At 39.9% G+C, this 6,029-nt stretch overlaps 1 non-coding gene across 1 annotated transcript; it reads left to right on the top strand.

Annotated features, from left to right (window-relative positions):
- On the top strand, window positions 1-72 carry trnae-uuc (transfer RNA glutamic acid (anticodon UUC)). Its single transcript has one exon. It is a non-coding gene; the product is annotated as a tRNA-Glu (tRNA).
- The last annotated feature ends 5,957 nt before the right edge of the window (window positions 73-6,029 follow it).

Genomic DNA, 6,029 nt, shown 5'->3' with positions numbered 1-6,029 from the left:
TCCCTGATGGTCTAGTGGCTAGGATTCGGTGCTTTCACCGCCGAGGACCGGGTTCGATTCCCGGTCAGGGAATGAGTTATTTAGAGGTTGAGGGAGAGGTGATCAGGTGGTCCACATGATGGTGGAGGTGATGAACTGTGAATCCATCATGGCTCCACTCTCACCCCCATTGTAGTGTTCTTGGTTCACTCTGCCATGGCCCCATGTTGAAGGGTGACTGTCTCATTCAGGTTCAACCCTTTGTTAGACTCTGTTAAGTCACTGACTGCTGCAAGGACAAACTGTAATCCTCCTTAGTAGCTTTGGTTATTGATGATCTGCAATGGTTCGTGGGGGTGGAGCCTATCCCAGCAGCCCTCAGGTGAGGGGCGGGGTTTATCCTGGACAGGTCACCAGTCCATGGCAGGGCCAACACATAGAGACAGATTGATTATAAAAATGTTCATCCCCAGTTTGAAGTTAGAGACAGGATTTAAGTGTGGAAGGTTTTTGTGTCTTCAATTTAATTCTGAGTGTTGTAAACTGTTTCGAACAAATTCTACTGTTAAACAGTCAAAATGTTTTCTAACCAAGCTGAATGCTCTCATATACTTTTTAAAGTTGAGTTTCTCTCACATCCTCCTGAGATCAAAGACAGAATTCTAGGTACAAATAAATACACTATCAAAGCCCTGATGACATCATCATCAATTCTGACTTTGATCTGGAGGCTCTTGCTTTCTTGCTTCAAATAAAAAACGTTGTTCCAGGGAAAAGTCTGCACATAAACACACACACACACACACACACACACACACAGCCTGTCTTTGGTATAAAATGGTCTGTCACGTTCTCTCACGTTGGAAGATTTCTCTGACTCCATTGTGAATAAAGAGATTCTTCATCTGCCACCTGAGTCTTGATCCACTGATTCCTCTGATCCACCTCTTTCTGCTCCAACAAGGCTGACATGGATCAGGTGGGTCCATGTCAGCCAATCAGGAGGTTTCTCCTCTCAGTTAATTTTCTTCATCCCAGTTTAGATTGATTCTTCTCAGCCTGATGAAGGAGCATCTGATCAGGTGTTTGGCTGCTTGTTGGTTGTAATTCCATAGACTTTAATCTCAGATGTTATAGAATTAATAAGAACATCTTAAAGACCTTTGTCCAACACTTGAAACTCTCCTGTCTGTGGAGGCCCAACTGGCCTTTAGTAGTGAGGTGGTGGATGCATGTGAATGAAATGAGGCTGGTGTTGCTGTGAGGAGCCACTAGAGGGAGACACCTGTCGTTCCTCCCAGCTGACAACGAGGCTTCACAGCTGCATTGGAAGCTGTCCTTTATTGGTCCCAACTGTCTTGAGCTCAGGGGCCAAACTCACCAACAACACTTCCTCCTGGTCATGTGGTCTGTTTGTCAGGAGATTCAATCCAAAGTTGTTGACACACAAGAGAAGAAAACACGTCAAAGTTTGTTCATTTTTATGAATCAAACTGAAAATGAACAGAAGAGTGACAGTGAAAATGGATTCAAAAATAATGAATAATCATGAATAATGAATAAATGCTCAGAATTTACTGGCATTTGACTGCATTTTGTGGTTAATCAGTAGATGAAAGAGGAACATATATATTCTATACATGTGATGTACGTACGTGGCTGTGGACAAAAGCGTCTGCTCAATGAAATTGTAGGATTGTAGACTTCTATAAATGTAGAATATAATTGTAGAAATGCTCTCTCTCACCACCCCCAACGTCTGTGCCAGGGTCTCTGGCCAGTGGTCAATGGCTCATATCACCTGCCCAGGATGGATCCAGCTTGCTTGTCTTTGTAATTCTGCACTTATTAGAGACCTGGAAACAAAGGAATGCTGAAAAAGAGAAAATAGGACCTCACACAAATGGGCTTGTGACAGAAATTAAGATCATTTTGTGAATATCCATCCTCTTCAAATGTGTGTGTGAATGTGGTCGTTGTGGCTGAGTGGTGAAGGCGATGGACTAGAAATCCATTGGGGTGTCCCTGCTCAGGTTGGAGTCCTGCCAGCAACGTTAAACTGTTGATGTTCTATGTCAGGGTGAACGTCCTACCTGTGCCTGATTCAGTGTGGTGGCTCACACCTGAATTTATCCAAACTAGCTAACTTCTTAACGCCAATCTACACAGTTTGAATCATCAAAACCTCAAACTGCAGTAAGAATTTTCAATTCTCTCATCCACAACAATCCTCATCAATAAAATCTGGAAGAAGGAACCGCAGAAAGTCTGCAGGAGAACGTAGACGAGTGCTGCCACCGACCCGTCATGGGGAGGACCGGTAACGTGGTGACCCCACTTCCCAAAAGAAGCCGACCGTCCAGCGCACCCTCATCACCCAATAAGGACCTCGGGGACATCCTGGACTCAGTTGACAGGAAACTAACAAGTTTCGATGCTGGACTCTCTCGTGGAAATCCTCCACAAAGAGCCTCCATGAGTCTCTGGAACTCAGCCAGCAAAAGGTGGCTTCACTGGCCGCTAAAAATCAAGCCCTTCAAGCCTCCAGCCTCCCATCACTGTTTCCTCCCTCTCAAATATGTATCCTGAAATATGGATTTGAGTCTTTAGATGCTGTAACGTCCAAAGATCATATTCTTATTGACCCTCCCCCTTCTTTGTTCCACCATGGAAAGAGGAGAACTCTATTCTAGTTTAGTGGATGAACATAGAGGGACTACACCTGGATCTCTGTGTTTAACAAACAATTGAGTTAAACATCAGGAGTCATGAGTTTGCTCAAAACTATTGACTTGGAGTGAGTTCAATGAGTTTATAGCCAACAATTCTCCATCAGCAGCACATCCTGCAACAGTGGTGATAAAAACCTTCCTTTTAACAGGCAGGAACCTCGAGCAGATCCAGGATCAGTGGGGACGAGGTTACAAACAAAGGTACATCAAAACCTCAAAATAATGCTACAGTCATGTCGGAAGAATTGCTCATGATCTCAAAATGATGCGACAGTAATGGAGAAAGAGTTGCTAATGAACTCAAAATAATGCTACAATGATGTTGTAAAAATTGCTAATGAACTCAAAATGATGCTAACAGTAATGTAGTGAAAGTTTCGAATAACCTCAAAGTAATGCTGACAGTGATGTAGTAAGAGTTGCTACGAACCTCAAAATAATGCGACAGTGATGTTGGAAACATTGCCAATGATCTCAAAATGATGCGACAGTGATGTAGTAAGAATTACTAATGAACTCAAAATGATGCTAACAGTAATGTAGTGATAGTTGCTAATAAACTCAGTGATTCTTTCAGTAATGAAGTGAAAGTTTCGAACAACCTCAAAGTGATGCTGACAGTCATGTGGTAAGAGTTGCTACTAACCACAAAATAATGATACAGTGATGTCGGAAGAATTGCTAATGAACTCAAAATGATGCTAACAGTAATGTAGTGAAAGTTTCGAATAACCTCAAAGTAATGCTGACAGTGATGTAGTAACAGTTGCTACGAACCTCCAAAAAATGCGACAGTCATTTAGTAAGAGTTGCTAATGAACTCAATTTAATGCTACAGTGATGTTGTGAGAATTGCTCAACAACTCAAAATTATGCTAACAGTAATGTAGTGATAGTTGCTAATAAACTCAAAGTGATGCTGACAGTAATGTAGTAAGAGTTGCTACGAACCTCAAAATATTGCGACAGTGATGTCGGAAGAATTGCTAATGATCTCAAAATGATGCGACAGTGATGTAGTAAGAATTGCTAATGAACTCAAAATGATGCTAACAGTAATGGAGTGAAACTTTCGAATAACCTCAAAGTGATGTTGACAGTCATGTAGTAAGTGTTGCTACGAAACTCAAAATATTGCGACAGTGATGTCGGAAGAATTGCTAATGAACTCAAAATGATGCTAACAGTAATGTAGTGAGAGTTGCTAATAAACTCAGTGATGCTGACAGTAATGTAGTAAGAGTTACTAATAACCTCAAAATAATGCTACAGTGATGTCGTAGGAATTGCTAATGAACTCAAAATAATGCGAAAGTAATGTCGGAAGAATTGCTAATGATCTCAAAATGATGCTACAGTGATGTCATAAGAATTGCTAATGAACTCAAAATGATGCTAAGAGTAATGTAGTGATAGTTGCTAATAAAATCAGTGATGCTGACAGTCATGTAGTGAGAGTTGCTTCGAACGTAAATAATGCGACAGTGATGTTGGAAGAATTGCTAATGATCTCAAAATGTTGCGACAGTGATGGAGTAAGAATTGCGAATAAACTCAAAATGATGCTCACAGTAATGTAGTGATAGTTGCTCATGATCTCAAAGTGATGCTGACAGAAATGTAGTAAGTGTTTCGAACAACCTATAAGTGATGCTGACAGTCATGTAGTAAGAGTTGCTACTTACCACAAAATAATACTACAGTGATGTCGGAAGAATTGCTAAAGATCTCAAAATGATGCGAAAGTGATGGAGTGAAAGTTTCGAATAACCTCAAAGTCATGCTGACAGTCATGTACTAAGAGTTGCTACGAATCTAAAAATAATGCGACAGTAATGCAGTAAAAGTTGCTATGAACCTCAAAATATTGCGACAGTGATGTCGGAAGAATTGCTAATGAACTCAAGATGATGCTAACAGTAATGGAGTGAAACTTTCGAATAACCTCAAAGTGATGCTGACAGCCTTTTAGTAAGAGTTGCTAATGAACTCAATTTAATGCTACAGTGATGTCGTGAGAATTTCTCAACAACTCAAAATGATGCCAACAGTAATGTAGTGATAGTTGCTAATAAACTCAAAGTGATGCTGACAGTAATGTAGTAAGAGTTGCTACGAACCTCAAAATAATGCAACAGTAATGTAGTAAGAGTTGCTACGAACCTCAAAATATTGCGACAGTGATGTCGGAAGAATTGCTAATGGTCTCAAAATGATGCGACAGTGATGTAGAAAGAATTGCTAATGAACTCAAAATGATGCTAACAGTAATGGAGTGAAACTTTCGAATAACCTCAAAGTGATGCTGACAGTCATGTAGTAAGTGTTGCTACGAACCTCAAAATATTGCGACAGTGATGTCGGAAGAATTGCTAATGAACTCAAAATGATGCTAACAGTAATGTAGTGAGAGTTGCTAATAAACTCAGTGATGCTGACAGTAATGTAGTAAGAGTTACTAATAACCTCAAAATAATGCTACAGTGATGTCGTAGGAATTGCTAATGAACTCAAAATAATGCGAAAGTAATGTCGGAAGAATTGCTAATGATCTCAAAATGATGCTACAGTGATGTCATAAGAATTGCTAATGAACTCAAAATGATGCTAAGAGTAATGTAGTGATAGTTGCTAATAAAATCAGTGATGCTGACAGTCATGTAGTGAGAGTTGCTTCGAACGTAAATAATGCGACAGTGATGTTGGAAGAATTGCTAATGATCTCAAAATGTTGCGACAGTGATGGAGTAAGAATTGCTAATAAACTCAAAATGATGCTAACAGTAATGTAGTGATAGTTGCTCATGATCTCAAAGTGATGCTGACAGAAATGTAGTAAGTGTTTCGAACAACCTCAAAGTGATGCTGACAGTCATGTAGTAAGAGTTGCAACTTACCACAAAATAATACTACAGTGATGTCGGAAGAATTGCTAAAGATCTCAAAATGATGCGACAGTGATGGAGTGAAAGTTTCGAATAACCTCAAAGTCATGCTGACAGTCATGTACTAAGAGTTGCTACGAATCTAAAAATAACGCGACAGTAATGTAGTAAAAGTTGCTACGAACCTCAAAATATTGCGACAGTGATGTCGGAAGAATTGCGAATGAACTCAAGATGATGCTAACAGTAATGGAGTGAAACTTTCGAATAACCTCAAAGTGATGCTGACAGCCTTTTAGTAAGAGTTGCTAATGAACTCAATTTAATGCTACAGTGATGTCGTGAGAATTTCTCAACAACTCAAAATGATGCTAACAGTAATGTAGTGATAGTTGCTAATAAACTCAAAGTGATGCTGACAGTAATGTAGTAA

Source organism: Aulostomus chinensis, chromosome 1 (genome assembly GCF_037954235.1).
Source record: "Aulostomus chinensis isolate RoL2024-O1b breed Wild chromosome 1, RoL_Achi_v1.0, whole genome shotgun sequence".
Lineage (NCBI taxonomy): Eukaryota > Metazoa > Chordata > Actinopteri > Syngnathiformes > Aulostomidae > Aulostomus > Aulostomus chinensis.
This window is presented reverse-complemented; position numbering and strand designations above follow the sequence as displayed.